Here is a 26,745-nt window from a genome sequence, read left to right as displayed (position 1 = left end):
GGTAACCACCACGAGATGTGTAAGCCTAAAAGAAAGGGTGCCAGACTCTTCAGCCCCACTAGCCCAACTTATCTCAACTTTTTCCCCAATGTTCGCTTCATATTGCTTCCTCCATTAGTGGGTTATATGATATGCCATACTCCTCCATATTATCATTAATAACTCTAGGTATGTCCACCCTATTTTATAGCAAGGTAACCAAAGAGGGCAAAAGAATTTCCCTCACCAATCTCTCCCTTGTATAGATGTGATGCCACTTATCTACAAACTGTTCTCCCAAATTTTCTTAATCCTCAAAAGAGAACATGCCACCACCATAGCATGATGAAACATAACATCCATAAAATTCCTAAAAGAATGATTCCTCTATGAATTCGATTCAATCACACCCTAGTTGCAACTAAAATATAAACTCTCTTAGTACCCTTAATGCTCTACCACTTCAGCTCACTAGCCCAACCCTCCACCGCCATGACCCTAGCTGCCCATATCAAATATGGCTCCTAAATATTATCTTAAATGGTTACATTGGAGGGGTTTGGAACCCTAAGGCATTATTAATTATAAAATACCAAAAAATTCTTAGTTTAATTTAGTCCCTTAAGCTTGTTAAGGGGGTCCTAGACTTAGAAAATTCTAGCTAAGTATTTAGACTAGGTGTTATTATAGCCTTTGAAAGTTGGAAAACTTATTTTGAGATGTTTTTGCGTATTAAATGTTGATATTTGAGTTAGTTCATGATCAGGAAGGTCAATACGTGTTCCCAAACAAGTTTTAGATTTTTCGGTTCTCGCTTAGACCATGTTTGAGTGACAAAAATAGTGAGTAATAAGATATCGATGAGTTGCATCATCCATCACATCGATAGGTAATTTTTTCCTCAACTCAGTGAAAATTCTAGAGAACCGATGCGTACTCGATATGGTGCATCGGTCTGAGCATCGATAACACAATTTTCAATTATTAAAAAGACGCATCCTCAGGGTTAACCCATGCCCTTCAGCCCCCACAACATAAAATTTAGCCCTCTTTTAGAAAGTTATATTCATTCTTTCACAAATTTCTCAAGAATAAAAACCCTTGGTAAATTAAATTCAAATTCAAGGATTCAGATTTCAACATTAATTTTCAAGAATTCACCAACTAAGGTATGTGAAGTGTTCATCCAAGGGTTCCTTCCACCCTTGGATTCCACGAAAATTATTTTAATCTTCAAGTGTATGGATTTCATGAATTTTATGTTGGGTTTGATTATATTCATGTTTATAATGGTTAATTGGGATTCTAATCCATGTTTTATGATAAGTTTCAAGTGGGATTAATTGATATATATGTAATATCATGTGAATACATGTTGAACCCTTGAAATTGTGACGTTGGAGTTGAATTATGATGTTTACATGTGTTTAATGTTATGTGTATGTATCATGCTTATTAAGTGCTTGATAAATTGCTTATGTGAACCAATAAGAGAAGGAAGTCATATCCTGTCAGCTTATGTGCGAATTGTATCATGCAAGTGTTTGATAAAATGCCTCTATGAATGAGTTATGACCAAGTGCACATGATTATGCTTTTCATGAGTATGCTATGATTTACTTTCATGCTATCGAGTCTCGGGGGTATTTAATACCCATCAATTTAGTTGTGTATTTAGAGCCAGTGTTAGTTACAAGATAATCTCAGTCATGTCATGATCAATAGTACTCTCAATTAGTTATAGGACTCAGGAAAAACTCAGTAGACTTAGTACTAGTCCAGTTTAGTTCGGTATTCAATTCAGACCACAGTAAGCTCATTCAGTTGTATTTCGCCAGTCAACAGAACTCATTAAGTTCAGTAACAGTTTAGTCCAACCTAGTATAGACTAGAAATCAACTTAGTATTTATTCAGTTGGGAGTAGGATTCAGCACCGAGAGAACCAAGGGATGTGGGCATTGCTTCCAGTAGAGGGTTTGACCCTTAATAGCAATCCCTGTGTTATAGAACTATGTAGCCAGCATAGATTGAGATATCTTTCTACCAGATATTAGAAGGGTTGATACATCTCATTTGAGTTTTCCTACCAGCGAGGGTTGACGAAAGAGTTTTCTTTCAGAAAGGGTTAACCTACAGCTTGTCTCTACCCGTGGCATGGTGTTAACACCCTTCCAACTGGGGTTATATATTGGACTCCAATCTATTTAGAAAAGGGAATGTTGGTTAGATAATTACCTCCCACAGTCTTATTTTTAGTATAGAACTCAGTTCAGTTCTACAGATTTAGGACTGTCAGTCGCAGTCACTCAGCTTAGTATAAAACTCATTATAGTTCCACAGAATCAAGACTGTCAGATACAATCATTCGTTTATTAATAATACAATATAGTAAATACATATATGAACCTATGCATTTTAGCCTACCTCACTGAGTATACTAGTACATTCAAAGTACTGATGCCTGCTTTTCTTTTACTCTATGATGTCTTATATCATAGGTTAAAAAGCACGGGCTCCAGAGCACCCTTAGCAGCTCAGATTCTCAGTAGACAGAGTAAGTGGTAAGTCCTAATTGTTCAAGGGCATGATTGTTTTTCAGCATTTTAGTTCATTTTTAGAAGTCGGAGTTAGTTGGGGGTTTGTCCCATTAACTCTACAGTTCAGCCAGTTTAGAGGATTTCCATACTATAGTATTGTCAAACAGTTGTTCAATTTTTAGTATTGATGTTCAATTTTGGTATTGTGATACCATATTCAATATTTATTTCATAGTTGAACATTATGGGAAAGTTCAGCCAATTTTTGCAAAGTTACAGTATTATATTAGTTACTATAGTAGGTACCAGACATGGGTTAGCTTGTGGTCCTTTGAGATTATGAGCACTGTGTAGTGTCCAGGGTACAGACTCGAGGCATTTCAAAATTAGTATCGAAGCCTAAGATTCAATAGAGTCCTCAGAAGTCTGAAATCTGCATCAAGTAGAGTCTTGTGTGTCCATTTGTATAATGCCACGCTTATGGACAAGAGGCTACAAGATGTTTTAGGAAAAGTTTCCCTTCTTTTAGCATTCACGTCGTGTGAGTGAGAACGAGCTCCAGTTAAATTCCCAGTCTAATCCAAGTTTCTCTTTTGTTTATAGAATATGCCTCCAAAAAGAACTCAGGAAAGAGGAATGGGAGACCAGCCTACCCCCAGCCAGTCCATCCAGAACCTTTAGATGAGCATGTCTTCCACACTGAGTTCAAAATAGTATTCACCACCCTAGCTTATTTTATGGCAGCCCAAAATAAACACTCAGCTACTGTTCTGACCAACCCAGTGGCCAATACTATTGTTGCCAGGATTTGGGATTTCACCCAAATGAGCCCTCCATCATTTACCGGGTCTAAGTCATATGAGGACCCTAAGGAATTTCTTGATTAAGTACAAAAAGTTATAGACATTATGGGGGTGACGGCTGTTGAGAGCACTGAGTTAGTCGTAATTATAGGATGTGGTACACTCATGGTTTAAATAGTGAAAGTAAAAAGGGTCATAGATATAAGGCCAATAGAATGACAAGAGTTTGTAGTTGCTTTTCTGGATAGGTTCTTTTCGCTAGATTTGAGGGAAGTGAAGGTTTTGGAGTTTATAAACCGGAACCAAGGAATATGACAGTACAAGAGTATTCTCTCAAGTTACTTAGTTAGCCAGATATGCCCCACATATAGTAGCAGATAGCAAAGAAAAGATAAGTAAGTTTGTGTCATGGGTATCTAGCAATATGGTAAAAGAGTGTAGAACCACAATGCTAATTAAGGAGATGCACATATATAGGCTCATGTTCCATGCTCAGCAAATAGAGGAGGCTAAGAATAAAGAGAAGGAGAGAGAGAGAAAGAGAGCAAGAACAAGTAGTTTCAGTTTCTCTCAGCCTAAGTCAGAGGGTAGGAATTGTTCTCAATTCCCTCTGAAATCCTCAATTCTATCTCCGTCCTCAGCCAGTGCTCCTGTGACAAAATTTATAGACGGCAATAAATATTAGGCTTTGGGCACTAAACCCTAGAGTAGTGTCAGCAGTGCTTGAACGAATCCCCTTTTTTAGAAGTATGGTAGAAACCACCAAGGCATCTACAGAGCTAGCAGTGATATATGTTTCAAATGTGTCAAGCCAGGACACAAGGTCAGACAGTGTCCTCAGGTAGGTTCTCAAAGTCATCATAACTGTCCCCTAACTCCGTTCGATCACCCAAGTTAGCAGGGTGCCGCATCCAGTGCCACCAGTGGGCCTCGCCCAAATAGAGTCTATCCCTTTCAGTCCCTACAGGATCAAGAAAGTTCTTCTAATGTGGTCACTAGAACATTACAAGTTTTCCATTTACATGTCAATGTTTTGCTAGATCCAGGAGCTTATTTGTCTTTTGTTACTCCATATATAGCAGTTGATTTCAGAGTCAGTCCCAAAATTCTTGTAGAGCCTTTCTCAGTCTCTACCCCAGTGGATAAATCAAATATAGCCAGGCAGGTATACAGGAACTGCCCAATTATGATATCTCAAAAAGTCACTTTAGCAGACTTAGTCAAATTAGAGATAATTGATTTTGATGTCATTCTTGGCATGGATTGGCTTCATTCCTACTATACCTCAATCGACTACAGAAATAAAATGTTCTAGTTTCAATTTCTGAGTGAACCTGTCCTAGAGTGGAGGGGTAGTACTTTAGCACTTAGGGGTCAGCTTGTTTTGTACCTTTGGGCAAGAAAGATGATATCTAAGGTATGTGTTTACCATCTCATTCAAATCTAGGACTCTAGTTTAGAAACCCCTTCTCTTGAATTAGCGTCAGTAGCATGTGAATTCCCAAATATGTTCCCCAAAGATCTTTGTAGAGTTTCTCCTGAAAGAGAAATCTACTTCAGAATAGACTTTCTTCTAGAAAATCAAGCCATATCTATTTCGCATACAGAATGGCACCTACAAAACTCACAGAATTAAAATAACAGTTGAAGGATCTCCTCGATAAGGGATTCATCAGACCCAGTGTGTCCCCATGGGGTGCACTAATTTTATTCATGCTTAAGAAAGATGGTTATCTCAAAATATGTATTGACTACCGTCAGCTAAACAGAGTCACTGTTACAAACAAGTATGCACTTCCCAGAATCGATGACTTGTTCAACCAACTTCAGGGTGCCAGTTACTTCTCCAAGATAGACCTCAGATCAGGCTATCATCTCAAGGTCAGGGATTTTGACATCCTAAAAACAGCCTTCAAAACTCGATATGGTCACTTAGAATTCTTAGTTATGTCCTTTGGTCTTACCAATGACCCATAAGCCTTCATGGACTTGATGAACCATGTGTTCCAGTAGTACTTGAACATGTTTATCATAGTCTTCATAGATGACATTCTTGTTTACTCTCGCAGTGAGCACGACCATGCAGACCATCTCAGAATAGTATTACAGACTCTCAGAAATTATGAGTTACTCACCAAATTTAGTTAGTGCAAATTATGCCTAAGGTCAGTAGCTTTCCTCAGCCATATCATTTCCGATGATGGTATTAAAGTTGATCCCTAAAAGACTGAAGCAGTGAGAAATTGGCCCAGACCCATCTCTCCTGCAGATATTAAGAATTTCTTGGGCTTGGCCAGCTATTAATGAAGGTTTGTTGAGGGATTTTCATCTATTGCATCACCTATGTACAGACTAACTCAATAAAAGGTCAAATTCCAGTGTTTGGATTCTTATGAAAAGAGTTTTCAGGAGTTGAAGACTCAACTCACTACAGCTTCAGTTTTGACCCTACCAAATGGTTCAGATGGCTTTGTTGTGTATTGTGATGCCTCCAGAGTTGGATTAGGGTGTGTTCTGATACAGAGAGGTAAGGTCATAGCCTATTCCTCTAGACAACTTAAACCCCATAAGAAGAATTATCCTACTCATGATCTTGAGTTAGCAGTAGTAGTGTTTACTTTAAAGATTTAGAGGCACTATTTGTATGGTGTGTATGTTGATATGTTCACTGATCATAAAATCCTACAGTATAGATTCTATTAGAAAGACCTAAACCTCCATCCAAGAAGGTGGTTGGATTTGTTGACAGATTACGATTGAGTGTTCTATATAATCTGAGAATGGCTAATGTAGTGACTGATGCTCGCAGTAGAATGTCTATAGGTAGTATTGCCCATGTTGAAGACGGTAAGAAGAAGTTAGCTCAGGAAGTTCATCAGCTATCCTAACTAGGTGTTCACTTAGTTAATTTAGCATAAGGTGGTGTGTGGGTGCAGAGTAGTTTAGAATCATCCCTAGTTTCAAAGGTAAAGGAAAAGAAGGATAGGGATCCCAGTCTAGTCAAGTTGAAAGAATCAGTCAGAAATCAAAAAGTGGAGGTTTTCTCCCAAGGGAGAGATAGTGTGTTACTCTGCCAGGGTTGGCTATGTATGCCAGGAGTAGATGATTTAAGGCACCAAATTCTTATTCGAAGTGCATGGTGTGCGCTACTTTATTCATCCAGGGGGCACTAAGATATACCATGATTTTATGGGAGATCTATTTATGGAGTGGGATAAAAAAACATATTGTAGAGTTTGTGGCTAAGTGCTCAACATGCCAGCAAGTTAAGATTGAGCATTAGAAGCCTAGTAGGTCTATGTAGGAGTTCAGTATTCCCACCTAGAAATGGGAAGAAGTGAACATGGACTTTGTGATGGGTTTGCCTCATACTCATCGTCAACATAATTCAGTTTGGATCATTATAGACAGAATGACCAATTCAGCTCTTTTCCTACCATTCCATACCTCTTATTCGATCGTTGATTATGCCAAACTCTATGTTAAAGAGTTGGTCAGATTACACGATGTTCCGTTATCTATTATCTTAGATAGAGGTACCTAATTTACTTCTCATTTCTAGAAGGCATTCTAGAAGGGTCTTGGTACCCGAGTTCATCTCAGTACGGCCTTTCATCCTTAGATAAATAGTTAAGCAGAGAGGACACTATTTAGACTCTAGAGTATATACTGCGAGCATATGCAATAGACTTTACAGGTAGTTGGATTGATCACTTGCCTTTTATTGAGTTTGCATACAACAACAGTTATCATTCTAGTATTCAAATGGCTTCGTTTGAGGTGTTTTATGGGAAGAGGTGTAGATCTCCCATTAGTTGGTTTTAAAGTGGGGTAGGCTATAGTGATAGGGCTTGACTTGGTATTTGATGCCTTAGAGAAAGTTTAGTTTACCAGGGGAAGGCTTAAGACAGATCAAAGCTGATAAAAATCATACACAGATGTGTGAAGAAAAGATCTCGAATTCAACATTGGTTGTTTTGTGTACTTGAAAAACTCTCCTATGAAAGTAGTGAAGAAGATTTGTAAGAAGGGGAAACTCAGTCCCCGATATCGCGGTGATGCCAATGACACGGAGAGTAGGTCTATGCATCGATAACAAAGTTTCCAGTCATTAAAAGTCCACGTCCTCGGGGTTAATTAAGTCTTTTTCCCATGCCCTTCAGCCCCTATAACACGAAATTTAGCCCTCTTTTAGAAGATTATATTCATTTTTTCACAAATTGGTAAAGAACAAAAACCTTAGGTAAATTAAATTCAAATTCAAGGATTTAGATTCCACCATTAATTTTCTAGAATTCACCAACTAAAGAATTTGAAGTGTTCATCCAAGGGTTCCATCCACCCTTGGAGTTCAAGAAACTATTTTTAAACTTCAAGTGTATGGATTTCATGAATTTCATGTTGGGTTTGATTATATTCATGTTTATGATGGCTAAGAAAGTCTAAATTTTCTACGGAAGCCGGCTCAAAATATTTGATCTTAGGTGCATTTCCCTCTGGAATAAGTCGTTCATTTCGGTCTAACTTCATTACTGTACCCCGGTCTCACTCCGACAGTATACTATCCTAGACCTCTGAGCCATGTTTTATGATAAGTTTCATATGGGATTAATTGATATATATGTAATATCATGTGAATCTATGTTGAACCCTTGAAATTGTGAAGTTGGAGTTGAATTATGATGTTTACTTGTGTTTAATGTTATGTGCATATATCATGCTCATCAAGTGCTTGATAAATTACTCATATGTACCAATAAGAGAAGGAAATCATGTTATGTCAGCTTATGTGCAAATTGTATCATGCAAGTGTTTGATAAAATGCCTCCATGAATGAGTTGTGACCAAGGGCATATGATATGCTTTTCAAAACAATATGATGATTTACTTTCATGCTATCGAGTCCTGTGGGTATTTAATACCCGATAATTTAGTTGTGTATTTTGAGCCAGTGTCAGTTACAAGATAATCTTAGTCATTTCATGATCAATAGTACTCTCAGTCAGTTACAATACTCAGAAAAAACTCCGTAGACTCAGTACTAGTCCAGTATAGTTCAGTATTCAGTTCAGACCATAGTAAACTCATTCAGTGGTATTCTGTCAGTTAACAAAACTCAGTAAATTCAGTAAAAGTTCAGTCAGCCTAGTATAGACTAGAAATTAGCTCAGTGTTTATTCAGTTGGAAGTAGGATTCAGCACCGACCGAACCCAGGGATGGGGCATTGACCCTTAGTAGAAATCCCTGTGTAACAAAATTACGTAGCTAGCATTTGTTGAGATATCTTTCTGCCAGGTGTTATGAGGGTTGATATATCTTATTTTAGTTTTCCTGCCAGCAAGGGTTGATGAAAAAGCTTTCTGTCAGAGAGGTTTAACTAACAGCTTGTCTTTACCCATGGCACGATAATAACACTCTTCCAACTGGGGTTATAGGTTGGACCCCTATCTATTTAGAAAAGAGGCATGCCGATTAGATGATTACCTCCACAGTCTCAGTTTCAGATTCAATCTTAGTATAAAACTTAGTTCATTTCTATAGATTCAGGACTATTAGTTACAGTTACTTAGCTCAGTAGGAAACTCTATATAGTTTAACAAAATAAAGACTATTAGATACAGTCTTTCATCTATTAGTAATATAGTATCAATAAATTCAGATATCAATTAATCAGTATTCAGACTCAGTATTTAGTATTATTGCGATCTCAATTATAGTCTACATATTCATGCATGTACTGTTATTCAGTCATTCTCATGTTATTCAGTTAGTATTGTTTATGCATAAGAACCCCTGCATTTCAGCCTACCTCACTGAGCATACCAGTATATTCAAAGTACTGACGCATGATTTTCTTTTGCGCTATGATGTCTTATATCATAGGTTCAGATGCATGGGCTCTAGAGCACCGTTAGCTGCTCAGATTCTCACAAGACAGAGTTAGTGGTGAGTCCTCATAGTTTAAGGACATGATTTTTTTTCAATTTTTCAGTTCATTTTTAGTAGTTGGAGTTAGTTGGGGGCTTGTCCCTTCAACTCCATAGTTTAGATAACTAGGCTTTCAAGACTAGAATATTTTTAGATAGTTGTTCAGTTTTTAGTATGGATGTTCAGTTTTGATATTGTGATACCATATTCAATATATATTTTATATTTGAACCTTATGGAAAATTTTTGCCTATTTCTGCAAAGTTACAGTATTATTATTCAGTTACTGTAGTAAGTACCAGACATGGGTTAGCTTATGGTGCTTCGGGATTATGAGCATCGTGTAGTGCCCAGGGTGTAGACTCGGGGCATTACATTAATAGTGGCGATATCCACCAGGACATGCTTTTCTCAAATGTAAATGATGGGGAGGGGCACGAACCATTCCACAGTCGGGAGTATAACATAGAATGCCAAATCTATTTTGATGTTTTATTATGGGATTTGCTCAATCAGCATATCCCACCAAAAAAAATTCAGCTAGACAATGAATTCCAGCAACTCATCCTCTACATATTTTATGACAAAGAAACTCTACTTGAGGAAACCTCTATTGTGCATCCCTTCCTCATAATGATTATGTCTAGTGGAGTTGATAAATCTTTTATAGCATTGTTGGTGGTCTATAAGAGTCCTACAAAACATTTCAATTAGAGTTTTAGAAACCAAAGTAAGTTACTATAGGAGCAAAAGAACATAAAAACTGCAAAGAAAATAAAAATTGTAGAGGTTACTTACTGTCGCAGTGGTATGTTTATTGCAAAAAGGTTTCGCTGCAGCACTTTCATCATCTCCAACCCGTCAAACTCCTATTCCATGGTTTATTTTACACTTTTTTTCATATTTTTGAGGTTGTAAGAATAGATAAGTCTTGGTAATGTTTGTAGGAACCTTTTACACTAAGGAAGTGTATGTCACTCAAATTTACACACAAACTGTCAAATTTAATTAAGGGAGATAACCTCTCACCTTTTTCCCCTCCACAGTAAAAATCAATCATAAATATGTCAATATTTTTCTCAAAATACTGTAGGAGTGTTGGAGATGTAAGAAATCTAACATGCTCATCATTTTATGAAAGAACACAAAGATTCAAAGTTTCACCAATACAATCTACAAATCATCTATTCTGACAGGGTTTTTATGGTTTTTCACTAACAAGTATGTAAACAAATTAGTAAAGATGAAAAATCCCTTAAATATAACATCAAGAGGAGATTGTAGAACACAGATTGTGAGAGTTTTGGTTTGGGAAGTGAAAATGGGGGAAATGAAATATTTTCACCTAGTCTGATCTACCCCAAAGCACTGTTGCAATATGCTTACCACTATAGCATTACTATTATATAGTAAATCAGCTGCTACAATGATAAAATCCTTTGAGTGACTGCTATATTCTGACTTTTCACTCCTTTTGGTATTGTGCAATATCCAGGTATGCAATGACCCTTTAGGTTATTTTCTATATTTCTACTTATTTATTGCTATTAGAGCTTTACTATAGCCGTCCCAAGTTATTTATGACTTGCTAGGACAAATAGTTTGGTTACTGAGTAGTTTGTTTAGTTTTTAGTGTCAATTCCCTTTTTTTAATTCTTCGTTGATTCAAACTAGCTATAGGGTGAAAAGTTCAGTCAAACAATCTCATTAAAAAATTTGATTTTTCCAATAGCTCTAGAATTTCAATTTTAGGCTTGATAGACATTTGGTTTGCATCTCGAGGCACCCAAGCATTTTTGAGCAATTAGTCCAAAGTTAAGAAAATAAAAGTGAGGTATGGGATGAAATTTTTATCGAAATGACCTCAGATAAAATTCTGACTGTGCCATTGAGTTTGAAATATCTTATTTGATAGGGTAACATAGTCCATTTGACTATATGAGATTCTGGATAATTTGTGTGGGGTTGTGGGCACATAGAAAATTCCAAGTCTTGGTTGGTCCTGGTGCACTGGAGATCGCAAACCATGGATCATGATAATAATCTAGCAGCCTCCAATAAGAGTCATTAATGCGCCATTCTTTGTCACAAAGGTGACACTCCTTCAAGTGTGTCCATTATCGTGAATGTGATGGCAATGTCGCAAATGCAAATTTTTTCCCTTTAGTCGAGTATGGTGAATAGCAATCAACAGATTGCGAATACGACTCCTGTGTACCTGGAAAGGGTATAAATACTCCATTCAGCCCATTTTGCCCGTTTGTCATTTATTATCAAGATACTAAAACTCTAAAGTGTGAGATAGTTTGGGAATAATAATTTTGGGTGAATTATTAGCTTAGAAAAATATTAATGATGTGATTTTCCTTCAAATTTGAGGAAATATTCCTTCATTTTTCATGGTTAATTCCTTATTTTCTTCACTAAAATCCCAAAAGCTTGTGACTTGATTTTAGCACCACTGTAGCCCATATTTTACCTATTTTTTAGGGTAACTCCTTGAGCATAACAGAATGTGTGGCAGGCCTCGGAGATGTGATTTCCATAAATGGGACCTATTTTTGAGTAATTTTGGACCTAAAACACAATAGTGTAATATGGGTATCATTGTTCTTGTTTTGATGAGCAGATTGTGGTTTTGATAGCGTGGCACCTTACTGAAGCTTCTCTAAAGGGAAAATCAATTATTTAAAGGATTTCTTAGCTTTCTTTGGTGTCTAGGTATGCTAGGTTTTCCCTTCTTTATAGATTGAGCAAATTCATAATATGTTTGTGATATTATGTTAGATTAATATGGGTTTTAGGTTTGTGTGCTACGATTTGAAACATTTGGGTTTGTTGAACCATTTAGGCTATCTGGAAACCTTAAATTAGGCATACTTGACTTAGTTGCTCTTATTATAGGAGAAACTTCTACCTTAGGGTTGATTATGGCTTAGTCAATATCTAAAAGTGGATTTAGATACCTTATCCTTTTCCGTGATAGAGTTTGCCTTATAATAAATTTTGGAGACTAGAAGTGGCCCCTTTTGACCCACCTTAGGTTAAAATTCATATTAGTTCTTGTAACCCTTTTTATACCCTTGTTATATACCATGAAGATACTTACTATGGAAATATTGAGGAGATTTGGCACTTGATGGTTATGATGGTTTGATATTGGGAGTTGATGTTATTTTATATATATATACATATGAAAAACTTACCGATTTGAGTCCAAATATTGATTATTCTATTTATGGTATTATTATCAATTAAAGTTTGAGTATTGATTATATTTGTTTGTTAAAGTCTAGGTATTTATTACATTTATTGTTTCAAGTCTGGGTATTAATTATATTTACCAATTCAAGTTTGTGGTATGGATCCTATATTACCAATTTGATTTTGGATATTGATTATCCTATTTATGGTATAAATATCAGTTTAACTCTGACTATTGATTATGATATTAACTATATAATTATTGGTTCGAGTCTAGATATTAATTATACCTATGATTATATATGTACCAATTTGAGTGTGGAGAAGGAGTATGATATTGATAAGAAGTATGATATTGATAATATGGATATCAATTCATTTACAGAAATAGGAAATTATTTATAATGAGGAATACCGTGGAAGGACTCTAAGGCATCATGATAGTTTGTAAATGATGGCGGTTTAAGTTATACGTTCCTCAGTTGTACCCTCCTGGCTTATAGGGGCATTCATTAGGTTATTTACTTTTCTGCATGTATTGGCTTATGCGGGCTAATTTTGTAGTTAAAATCACATGTTCTTTATATTATTATTCTAATTTATCTATTTAATTGTGTATATCGGGGTTAGAGTTATTATAAGGTTTGCACGATTCTTGAATTAGTTATGTTACTTGTATTTTATCATATTTAAATCATTATTTAGCTCAGTTCACCATTGATGCTTACTAAGTAACAATGATTTTGTACTTATACTACACTTCTACACCTTTTTGGTATAGATTCGAGTATTAGTTATTGTTGTTGATTTGACACTCATGTTGTGTTCAATACTAGAGATAGGGTAAGATCTTAGAGTCGAAGTCGCCCAATTTCCTTCTATCTTACTTATGTCTAGTTGTTTCTTTCGAGACAGATTGTATTGGCTATTTTAGAACTTGTGGTGCATTTCTAGTAGTTCTTCTACTGGATCTATCAGGTCATGAGATGTATATTTATGTTTAGATACCTTTTAGTCTATTTCTATTGCCTTACATATTTATAAGTTGCAATAATTGATTTTCACCCCTTTTTGGCTTTTCCCACTAAGTTAGCCTATTGTATCTAGCTTTGAGCTAGGGTTTGGATTACCTACTTGTGGGATTTGGTAAGTGTCATCATGACTTATAAAATAGGCCATGACAAATTATTATCAAAGCCAGGTTTCATCAACATAGTTCGTACAAGATCAAATGTCTAGTAGAGTCTTATGGATTAGAACGACTCTTTAGGAGGCTATATGACATTCTTAGGAGTTCTTCACTTTTTCACTAATTTTATGCTAAGAGTCGGAGTTGGTTTATAAAACATTCCTTTAATTAACTCTTTCGTAGATGGCTAGAACACGTGCTACCACTACATGAGATGAGGCTTTCAAGATCAAGCCAAGGGATCTTGCCAATGTTTGTTGATGACCCAGACGTCGTGAAGAGCTTTGAGATATGTCCCCATCCAGGGTCTAGGATAAAAGGCCATTACTAGATACTATTCCCGTTCTTGAGCTAGAGATTCTTCTTCCCCAGCCAGTAGTAGGCCAGGGACCAGCCCAAGCTCCACACTAATTTATTTCTTCGTTAGTGCTCAGATATGCTTTGGTTCAATTTTTAGGATTGGTTGGTCGTTCATCATCGTATAATGCATAATTTATAGATCTGATGAGGGGTGCAACCTATAGCTACGACTCTCAAAGTTGAGGTCCCTCATGCGTTAGTGGTTTCTCAATCAGTAGGTTCTCAATAGTGGTTTCCCATTCTTCAATGTCTATTAAGTAGCAAAAGATGTTGGGCATATTCTTTAGATTAGCTTCACCTAGGTTTTTTAGTGTACTAGGCGAGGATGCTTATGAGTTTTTGATTGCTTGTGAGGATAGGCTCAATAATTTTGGCCTTGTTGAAAATCATGGTATGGACTACACTACATTTTAGTTGGACTTGGCATCTTGACATTGGTGGAGGGGTCATCTTGATTCCAGGCTAGCTGGGCTTTCGGACAGCTAGAGCACCGACAGATAGAGCGAAGAGTCCATAAGGAGAAGAGCCCCCAACCGGAACAGGCTCCTGCTTAGATCACTTCGATTCGACAGCTCTGGGGCTTTCACACAGACTTAGTTCTTTGAGATTTTCTTAGAGAAGTATATGCCTTATAGTCTTAGAGATTACTTGAAAGATCAATTTTTGAGATTAGCGCAGGGCTCCATTTCTGTTGTGAAGTATAAGGCATATTTTCACGAGTTGTTTAGGCATGCTACATCCATTTTGACTTCTGAGTATGAGATGATTTGTTATTTTGTTAGGGGGTTTAGAATCCTCCTTTGTATGTCTACTTATAGTTTAGTTGTTGCGGGTAGGTCTTTTACGGGGGTGTCAGACCATGCTCCAGTGATACGAGAAAAGAGGGCAACAATAAAAGGCTAGATATTAGAGTTATTTCAGTTGGAGCCGTAGTAGTTCCTGATTTAGGGGTAGCAGTTCTCAAGGTAGATACCCTTCACCGCCACTATATCATCCTCAAAGTTAGCCTAGTAGACTTGTCCAGATAATACACCAAATTACTAACGAAGGTTAGTCTTTAAATGTCTTGTCTTCTTGTTATTCTAGTGGTGGTGGTTATTCTAGGTCTGCCAAAACTTATGCTTTTGGTTCAGATCAGGGATTATGTTATATTTGTAGAGGTTATGGCCACTACTAGTGATAGTGGCCTAGTCGCAGGGCGATTGTTACTTTAATTCAGAGTATTCCCCTTATTAGAGCAGTTTATACCTCAGTTAGAGGTGGTTTGCATGGTCGTAGGGGTGGTTCGCAGGGTGCTAGATGAGGTTCTCAGTCAGCTAGGACAGGAGATCGATTAGGAGCCCAACTCGGGTGAGTTTGTTCAGTTGTATGCAGTACCTACTAGACCCAAGGCTGTGTTATTAGATGCTATTATCATAGGTAAGATTCTGTTATATCATCAGTAGCCCTTACTTTATTTGATTCGGTATCCACTTATTCTTATGTGTCTGCTTATTATGTCCATGGTTAGAGTTATCTTAGAATTTATTATCCACTCCATTATATGTATCTACTCCCATGGGTGATTCTTTAGTAATGGATCAGGTTTTTAGATCATGTGTTTTAACTATTAGAAATATTGATACTCATGTTGATCTTATTATTCTTAACATGGTGGATTTTGTTGTAATTCTAGGAATGGACTGATTATCCTAGTATCATGTTGTCATGGATTACTTTTCCAAGCCCATTACCATAGCCATGCTCGGCATATCCTGGTCATGTGGCAGGGAGTGGTTAGCCACGAGTGACAGGGATTATTTCTTATGTTCATGCTAGGAGGCTTATTTTGAGGAGTTGTGAGTCTTATCTCGCTTATATTTATGATGTTAATTTGGAGATTTCATTGCTTGGCTATGTTCTTGTATTTCATGAGTTTCCTGATGTTATCCCTTTTAATTACCTGGTATACATCCCACTCGTGAGATTGAGCTTGTTATTTACCTTGAGCCTGGAACCCAATCTATTTCTATGGCACCTTACCATATAGATCCTGTTAAGCTTAAGGAGCTATATTCTCAACTTTAGAATCATCTTGATAAGGGTTTTATTAAATTGAGTGTGTCTCCTTTATGAGATCCTGTATTACTTGTAAATAAGAAAGATGGCTCTATGCATGCATGTATTGATCATAGGCATCTTAATAAGATAATGGTGGAGAACTGTTGACCTATACCTCACACTAGTACTTGTTCGGCCAGCTTTAGGGTGCAGTGATGCTTTCTAAGATTGGTTTGAGGTCGGGTTACCATTAGTTAAGGATTAGGGTTGATGATATCCTGAAGACAACATTTAGGACCCTTTTTGGCCATTATTAGTTATTAGTGACGTCCTTTGGGTTGACTAATGCCCCATACGCCTTTATGGATTTGATAAACGAGTGTTCAGACCTTATTTGGATTCCTTTATGATTGTCTTCATCAACAACATACTTTTGTATTTGAGGAGTAGAGAAGAGTACGCACAAAATTTAAGGATAGTGCTCCAGACTTTGAGTGATCATACATTTTTTGTTGAGTTCTCCAAATGTGATTTTTGGCTTGAGTTGGTGACTTTCCTTGCACATGTGCTGTCTAAGGATGGGATTATGGTATACTTGATGGAGATTGAGGCTAATCATGATTGGGATAGACCTACATCTTCAATTGAGGTTCATAGCTTTATTGGCTTGGCTGGTTATTATAGATGATTCGTCAAGGGTTTTGCTACTATTTCAACACCTCTTACCAGATTGACTCGTAAGAAGGTTCCTTTTAAATTATTCGAGTAGCGTAAGTGTAATACCTTGGGTTTTTTGTCCTTGAAAATTTCTAAAATTTTATCCTCACTGTTCGGACTACGACTTACCCTATGAGTCGTAGGGTGTCTTGATGGGTCATATGACCTGAGTTACAAGGTATTTAGAGAGTGGTGCTTGAATTTCTATTTTGAGTACAACTTAGGGACATGAGACATAAAGAATCATGATGAGTCATTGGACTCAAATCATAGCCAAAATACTGTGTATATGTCTAAGTTCTGCTCTAAGTGTGAGTTGCTCACTAAGAGTCGTAAGGACTCTTATGAGTCGTTTGGTGTAATCATAGGGTAACCTGTGTAAGGCCTGAGTGGTTTTGTCTTGGATACTCCTTAGACCCTGTTAGTTGTAGGGTCGAGATACCAGTCGTATGAATTAAGATGTAGGGTCAACAGTATGGGTGCCCCCTAATACTATCTTGGCTACAACTCATGGCTATGAGTCGTAAGATGTTGTTACAAGTCATCGTGTGACCCATAGTCACTAGCAACATTTTTCCAACTTTTAAGTTGAGCGAACTTTGGATAGTTCCCACTTTAACCACTTAGACCACACATCCATAAATTCCTTTGGGGTATTTTTCTGCACTTTAACATATCAAAATCTCTATTTATTCTCTCTAAATTCCCTAAAGCAAGATACTTAGGGTTTCTAATAAGTAGGTCACCCAAGAGCTCAAGCATTGGATTATTTTTGTGAAACTTGGTATTTCAGGCATATTACTCTTCCCTCATTGCTAATTTGTCAAAAGCATATGTCTTAAAGTGTTGTTCATATAATATTGAGGATGGCTTTTAAATATGAGTTGAGGGAATGTTCGTTGTTGAACAATGTTTCCCATGGTTTACATATGATTGTTCATGCTTTAAATAAGGTTTTTGAACCTATGGGGTGCATGGTTATGGTGAATATACTCTGGGATTGTGATTTCCCCCAACTTGTGACATTAGAAGTGGTAATGACCTCAACCCCATATTGTGAAATTGATTTTGATATGAAGAGTAAGCACATTGAATTAATTTGAACTGTGGTATGATTGAAAAGGCTAATGAGGCATATTGGTTTTAAAATGAACCTTGTGGTTTTTTTGATTTAACAAGATATTGCATAATTTGACCAAGGGGGTTGTGAATTCCTCTACGTGATGTAATTATTTTGGCATATTGAAGTTACCTTGTAAGTGTAGTTGGTATGATGATACCAATAATGTATGCCTAAATATGTATCATGGTTCAATGAATGGGAATATGTTAAAATGATTTAATTAGGCTTTAATGTGGGTTGTGTAGCTAAGTCATGAAAGCGAAGGTCCTGAGGAACCAATACTAGAAATTGCTGTTGTCGATGCGGGGATCTGTTAGACCGAGTGGTTTGATTCCCCCTTATTATTATCATATGATTAGGATTTTTAAGTCTCTCTATTACATTACTTGGTTGCGTACTTATGTTACCTTGATATGCCAGGAGGTTTAAGTCCCCAATATTGCATATGTTTAACATCTTATTCGGGCACCCATATGGACTGGGGCCCTTCCAGTTGGGGAAGAGCTAGGACCATATAGCTTGTAGGTGACTTCTTAAGTTATGACAGTTGAGCTACACAATCCAGGCTATGTTTTAAAGTGTATACTAAGCCTTGTTGCTTATCCCAACATATTACTTATGTATTCATTATGATGTGATTCATATCGTATTGAAATAATTAGACTTGACATTATTTATCCCCTATCCCTAACTTACATGCTAGTATTTACCCTACTAACCACCGTTGGATGTTGTATCCCCATGCAATCCAGGCACCGAAGATACTTCTACTTTTTCTGCATAGAGTTAGGTGGATCAGCTTGATTCATCGAGTCGTTGTGGTAAAGTGGTGAGCCTCCATCCTCTGAAAGTCTTAGAGATTTCACTAGTTCTTGTCATAGATCAAAATTAAGAGCTTTCGTTATCATTAACATTATCACCATCATTTTCAACGTCGGGGACATGTCCCGACAAAGACTGACTTTTTATTCTTTTTGCATAGAGCCTTTGTTGGATTACTTTGAACTTGGGTAACATTGCTTGGATGTGTTTGGTCGGTTTTAAGTTATCAGTTATAGACATAAATTTTATTCTTTGAACTTATCATGTGCTATCATATTATACGTTAAGAATTTAACCATTATTGGACAGTGTATGGTGTTTAGTTAGGTTTAGAGGTTGTCTCTGGTCCACGGTGAATTGGAGATGCCCGTCACGGCCAGGCTCTATTTTGGGTTGTTAAAGTGAGTGGAGCTTGGAAAGGCTTAAGGTGTTTCTCACTTTAGCTCTATATAAATAATGATCCACAATTTTAGTACAACCATTTAGACTAAGCATAGCTCAGTCTTACATGCCTAGTATTCAGCTATCAGTCATGCAGTTAGTCAAATAAGTTAGTATGTTTATAAATTCGCACTCAGCGCCCATGCGAATATCTTTAGTAGTCTTAGATGAAGTGTCTCACTAAGGTTGAGAGTATAGTTTGGTATAAGTTTTAGTATAAGATCATCCATAAAACCAATAATTCAGTTTGGCAGTCAGACGGAAAATTCGTATATTATGAGTCCCCATCTTTTTATCTAGCCACCCTATCTGAAGTCTCATGAATGTAATCATTCTGAGATGGACCAACCAGGTAGAGGTGTGTCCATCTCAATTCATGTATCATGCCTTAATTTCAGATCCCAGATATTCAGTAATGATTTAGATTGTAGGTGCCCTATATATCACTTCAGTTTTCCCAGTATCTCAGTAAAGTAAGCATTCTTAGAGGGACAGTAGAGGTTTTCTCCCAAGGGGGAGATGCTATTTTGCATTTTCAGGGTCATCTGTGTATGCCAGTGTAGATGACTTGAGGCAATAAATTCTTCCCGAAGTACATGGTGTACGTTACTCAATTCATCCAGGGGCCACTAAGATGTAACATGACTTGCGGGAGATCTATTGGTGGAGTGGTATGAAGAGATATGTTTAAGATTTTATAGCTAAGTGCTCTACATGTCAGTAGGTTAAGATAGAGCATTAAAAGACTAGTGGGTCTATCCAAGAGTTTAATATTCCCACTTGGAAGTGGGAAGAAGTGAGCATAGACTTTGTCATGGGTTTTCCCCGTACTCTTTATTAGTATGATTCACGTTGGGTTATTGTAGATAGGATGACTAAATAAGCTCATTTTCTTCCAGTCCATACCTTTTATTCAGCCGAGGATTACACCAAACACTATATCAGGGAGTTGGTCTGATTACACGGTGTCCCAGTGTCTATTGTTTTAGATAGAGGTACCTAGTTCAACTCTTATTTTTGGAAAGCATTCCAAAATAGTCTTGGTACCCGAGTTCATCTCAGTATATCCTTTCATCCCCAGACAGATGGTCAAGCAGAAAAGACTATCCAGACTTTAAAAGATATGTTGTGAATGTGTGTAATTGATTTCAAGGGTAGTTGGGATGATCACTGGCCTTTGATTTAGTTTACATACAACAACAACTATCATTCCAGTATTAAGATATCTCCACTTGAAGCTCTCTACGATAGGAGATACAGATCTCCAATCGATTAGTTCGAAGTGGGTAAGGATGTAATAGTAGGGCCTGACTTGGTATTTGACACCATAGAGAAAGTCCAGTTGATCAGAGAAAGGCTCAAGACAGCTCAGAGCCAATAGAAATCATACGCAGATGTGTATAGGAAAGATATCAAGTTTGAGATTGGTGATCATGTTTATTTGAAAATCTCTCCCATGAAGGGAGCGAAGTGGTTTAGAAATAAGGGAAAGCTCAGTCCCCAATATATCAGTCCCTTCAAAATTCTCAGTCGCTTCGACAAGGTAGCTTATGAGCTCAAATTGCATTCATATCTAGCCTCATTCCATCCAGTGTTTCATGTCTTCTTGCTTAAAAAGTGCATAGGTGACCCAGCAGTTGTAGTCCCTATAGAGGGCATAGGCATTTAGAATAACCTCTCTTATGAGGAGATACCAGTCTAAATTCTTAACTACAAAAATCGTAGACTGAGGAACAAAGAAGTTCCTCTAGTGAAATTTCTTTGGCGAAATTAGTCCATTAAGGGAGCTATTTGGGAAGCAGAAGCAGACATGCGGACCAAGTACCCTCACCTTTTATCCTTAAACTCAGACCTAGCCTAAGGTAATAGATTTCATTAAAGTTTATTCATTTTTTATTTTCAAATCTTAGTTATAACTTGATATTTAGTTTCACGCTCAGATTCTTAATATAAACTTGGTATCAACTACCATTGCCTATTCAGTCATGTGTTCATGTAAACTAGGTATCAACTAACATTGAATATTCAGTTATGTGTTCATGCATCATGCTAGTCAGGTATTTGTACATCATATATTCATGACCAAGTGAATCAGTACTCCCAGTCATGCATCCATGTATCAACTGAGACATGAAATCATACATCAGATATGCATACTCAATATGAATCTTATAAAATCAGTAATGTCAGTCACGTACTCATGTTAAAGTTGTTCATGATCATTATATACTTCAGCCTATCATTTCTCCTATATTAGTTAGTCTCATTCAAGGAAGAATGTTCCCACAGGGGAGATATTGTAAGACCCTACAAAATTTATAAGCTTAATTCATCCTTTTAGGCTTGTCAAGGGGTCTCAGACTTAGAAAATTCAAGCTAAGTTCTAAGACTTAGTTTATTTTTGGCCTTCAAAAGATCACAATCTCATTTTGAGACCTTAATGTCCCTTAATGGTCCATATTTTTATTGATTCATGATCAGAGAGGTCGATAGCTATTCCAAAACAAGTTTCAAATTTTTCAGAACTCATTTAGACTATGTTTGGTGTCCCAAACTAGTGGACCAACGCGATCTTGGTGCAACGCGTCACCTAACGCATTGGTTAATATTGTTGTAAGGACATCCAGTAAAAAAAATTAAGGCTTGGCGCGATCATGACGCGACGTGTATGGTATCGCATTGATGAAATTGATGCATCGTGTCACCAATTGCGTCGATGCCCAATTTTTAGTCATTAAATATCCTCATCTATAAGGGTAAAAGGGTCAATTTCCCACCCTATATATAAACCTATAACTCAAGTTTCTGCTAGGTTGTCACCAAAATATAGTTGCTTCTCTCAAATTCCCTCAAGAACAAGTCTAGGGTTTTCAATTGAAAGTTCTAATCCAGGATATTTCACTGTTAATATTGAAGAAACTTCCATCTAAGGTATGTAAAGTGTTAATTCATGGGTTCCTTTCACCCATGAAGCTCAAGAAACCCTTTTAAAATATAAATTTTAAATTTTATTTTATGAATTAAATCATATCCAGGTTTATGTTATTGTATAATTAGAAAGTTGAAATCTTTAATACATATATTGAAATCATGTTAGCATGTGGTTATAATTCGTGTATTGAAGTGAAAAATATTGCCATGATGTATTATTTTAATGTTCATGCTTAAGCCTCAAGTTATGCATGCAAGGAGTTTGCTAAAATGCCTAAGAGAATAAAAATTATGCTTTATGACTCAATTGTGACCAAATTGATGAATCCATGCTTTACCCTTATGTTCACAATGACCTCCATGTTATTGTTATGCATTGTAATGGTTTGGTGGAATGCTCATTAGATTAGACTTACGAAACTATGGCATGTTTATATGTATTCCTATTCATGTGTAAGCTTATGACATACAAATACTTCATACCAATCTCCAATGTTTGTACTATAAATTGTTGACTATGGTCATGTGTTCAAGAAGTATCATGTATTGTCAATATTATGCTACCGAGTCCTGGGGGTACTTGTACCAGATAATTTAGCTATGTTCCTAGAGCCAGTGCTACTTTTAAGATAATTTTTGTCATGCCATGATCATTAGTATTCTCAGTAAGTTTCAGAAATCAGTAGGACTCAGTTAGCTACATAACACAGGTAAGCTCAGTAATCTCATGAACTCAGTTAGTTAACATAATTCAGAAATATTCTGTTAGTCCACGGAATTCAGTAAACTCAGTCCAGTTTGTATCAGTATACTTAGTTCAGTATCTAGTCAGTTGGAAGTAGGATTCAGTACCGAGAGAACCCAAGAAAGAGGGCACATGCTGAAAGTAGAGGGTGTGACCCTTAGAAGCAATCCTTGTATTCCAAAACTATGTAGCTAGAATAGGTTGAGATCAACAATGACAGATTGAGGGTTGACGAGGTAGATTAGCACTGCCAGTTGAGGCTCCCACTAATCGTTTTTTGGGATACTTCTAAAAGAGGGTCACTCACAGCTTGTCCTTACCAGTGGTGCGGTATTGATACCCTTCTAATTGGGGTTACAGATTGGACCCCAACTCTATATAGAAAAGGGGTCATGTCTGTTAAATGACTATTTCGCATAGTCTCAGTCTTAGTCTCAATAAAAGAACTCAGATAATTCTTTAGTTTCAAGGCCTTCAGATATAATCACTCAGTTTAGTATAAAACTCATCTAGTTCCATCAGAATCAAGACTGTCGGACACAGTTGCTCAGTTAACAGTATATCAGTTCTATGAAACTCATGTTATCAGTATTCAAACTCAGTAGTCAGTATTATTATGATCTCATTTACAGTTACAGATTTATGCATGTATTCGCACGTTCATGTTATTCAGTCAGTTAGTATTGTTCATGCATATGAACCCCATGCATTCATCCTACCTCACTTGGTATACCATTACATTCAAATGAACTGATGCATACTTTTCTTCTACGCTATGGAGTATTATACCATAGGTTCATTCACTCAAGTTTCCAATCGCACTTAGCTTCAGATTTAGCCAGCACTAGTAGATTTGTAGTGATTCCTCATCATTCGAGAATAGCATGATTATTTCATTACTTTATTATTTTAGTCTTAGTAGACAAAGTTAGTTGGGGATACGTCCCATCAACTCCACAGTTTTCAGATAGTTTAGAGGCTTTCATACTAGCATGTTTAGACAGTTTATTTCAGTTTTGGTATTGATATACCATATTTTCAGATGTCTTGTTTTATTATATTTTTGAACATTAGGGCCTTTCAGTCCTTTTATTCCATATTTATATAGTATATTATGCAGTTCTTTGTTCTAGATATCAGTCATGGGTTAGCTGGTGGTCCTTCGAGATTGTTAGCATTGTGTAGTGTTCCGGGTATCAGATTCAGGGCGTTACACAAATCTCTTTGAAAATTAGCTAAATTGTCTTTCCCCAAAGTATTAGGAGTTTTTCCACACTAAAATTGAAATCTAGTTTCAAGATATCTCAAATATGAAAGGGTTTTTCCCTTTAGAGAATTTGCGTTCAACTAATTGAAATTACAAAATTTTCTTTAGGTGTTTGAACTTGCCATCGTGATGTCGACTTCCGTAATCACGGTGATCCCATTGCGATCACCACCTTGGATAATTTTGGACTGGTCGCGATCGCGATCTTCAGACTATGGTCGTGGTAACTGGGGGCCAATACCTGCTCTGAATTTTTTAGTATTTACACTAACTATTCCCTTTTTGTTCTTTTTTTATCTCATTTAACTTTTTTTCTTCCATTTACCTATAAACCTTCAAACCATGGGAATTAGGGCATTCAAATGGCAAATTCACCTTATTTACACAATTTAATCTTTGTGGAGTGCATAAATTTAGAAGTAAATGAGTGGTAAATTCACTCCTCATCAATATAGATGAATAATTATTGAGAGACCTGATATGATTTAGTGAGACCGATGACATACAGAGTCTATATAACTGCTAAATTAGTATTGATAAGATCCATGCTCGGTGATGTAACTGCTTATAATTGTAGGATATTATAATGACTTGATATGTTTTATTAGTTGACTTATATGTTATTTTTGCTGACATCGATATGCCTGATAGGATGACTTATATGTCTTTTGTTGCTGACATTGAAATGTTTGATTAGATGTCTAATATATCTTATATTATTGTCATTGATATGTTTTTTTTGGTGACTTATATGTCTTGGTTGGATTACTTGATTTGTTTGATTATTTTATTACTACCTATTGTTGTGGACTATTTGATATCATGTATTGTTGAGTAATAATAATTCCCTAAATATGCCTTTGATTAGTTTATCAGGTCATTAATTTTATCCTTCCCTTCCAAGATTTAGGTATGTATTTATTTCCTTTTTACTGGGTTGATTTGAGTTATAGGTGAGATAATTTGGAAATGGTGATAGGTGATTAAGAGTAGTCTATAATGATAGTTAAACTACAGAATGGGAATAACGTGTGCGTAATCTTGATTATGCTAAGTGTCGGTAACAAAGTTAGTGGTTGATTAACTTATCAAAAATTAAAATGAATGCTTAGTAATACTTCAATTAGAGTTGTAAGAAAAATGAGAAAGATAATTTGAGATCATAAAATTTGTTGAAAATATATCATAAGTGCTATGAATTTGTATGTGAAGCAATTGTATGAGTTTGTCATGTTGGTTTTGCTAATTTCTATATGGTGTTATGTGAACTAATCCTATTAGACTGATGATGCTTACCAATATATGTGGTGTATTGATACAACTTTTGCTACACCCTTTTTTAGGGGGGGGAGGGGTTAAAATTGCACAAGTTGATTTAAGTTTCTTGATTGATATGGTAGGTATTCATCACAAGCTTCTGCATATCATGTTCCTTAGGCGGAAGTCGTGTCTTTTATTTTTCTTGTCTTTAATCCTAATTAAAAGCTCTTGTACTTTTTTTGACTAGGTCCTTGGTAATGTTGTATTGTATTGACATTAATAATAGTAAGGATTTAAGATTATTAATATGATTATGGATTTTTGTTGAATTGTTTATTACAAAATTATTGTTTACAAGAATTTTTCTTTAAACTAACTAGGTAATAAAATATGTTCCTATCGAGTTAGAATTGAATTGGTGCCTGCACTATCTGAAAAATTGGGTCATGATATCTAGATAGGAAAATATGTCGAAAGACCCCAATAACAGTATGTGTTTGTCATTGTACACTATTTATCTATCCAGAGGTTGGAGCCCAATTTTGTACCTATTGAAGCAAGGCTAACACACTCGGTTGTATGGGTGGGTTCCCACAATTTCGTTAGAGTTCGATGATAGTGAGACCCTCTCAAAAGTTTGGAGCTCCATTGGTAAAATCCTAAAAATCAATGCATGCACTAACTCCAATCTATGAGGGAGATATGCATGGTTGTGTGTTCAAATACCTCTCAGATAACCAATGACTAATTGTATCAAGAGAGGGTCTTAGCTCCATCAAATTATTTATGAAAGTGAGGTTTTTCTTTGTTAAATTTATGGAAGAGTTGGTCATGTTCAAGGAACATTCATCCACAAGTTTATATTCAGGCAACCACTATAGATCCACAATTCAGATCTACAATAGAAAATCAATTAAGAAAAGGATAATAAACAGTCTCCTTTTCTAAAAGAAAAAAGAGCCCATCTAAAAATCAGGTTTATCATTTCAGAAGTCAAGCCGAGAATTACAAAGCAAGTATTAACATTAATATTTATTCAATAGATTTTGGTAAATTTTTATCTTCGCAGAAATAAGCCATTCAATCAAAAGATAGATTTTTTAATAATGGGAATATCTTGACTCTAATTCATAGTGTTATAAAGGGGATCTCCAGAAATCAAACTACCACTTACACTTTTCCTCAAAATTTGGTTCATAAAGAAAAGGATTTTGATAAAATCCTAAAGGTTGCCAATCCCCCTAAGGTTCATCCACTTTTTCAAAATGACTTTGATGATCAAAATTATATCTCACAGTAAAACCAAAATATCCATGAGAAGTCTCTTCTCTGCACTCAAATTCTTCGTTATAAATAAGAAATGTCCATGTAGATTTGATGCTAGGTGGACATTTGTA

Source organism: Capsicum annuum, chromosome 3 (genome assembly GCF_002878395.1).
Source record: "Capsicum annuum cultivar UCD-10X-F1 chromosome 3, UCD10Xv1.1, whole genome shotgun sequence".
Taxonomy (NCBI): domain Eukaryota; kingdom Viridiplantae; phylum Streptophyta; class Magnoliopsida; order Solanales; family Solanaceae; genus Capsicum; species Capsicum annuum.
Note: the sequence above shows the minus strand (reverse complement) of the source record.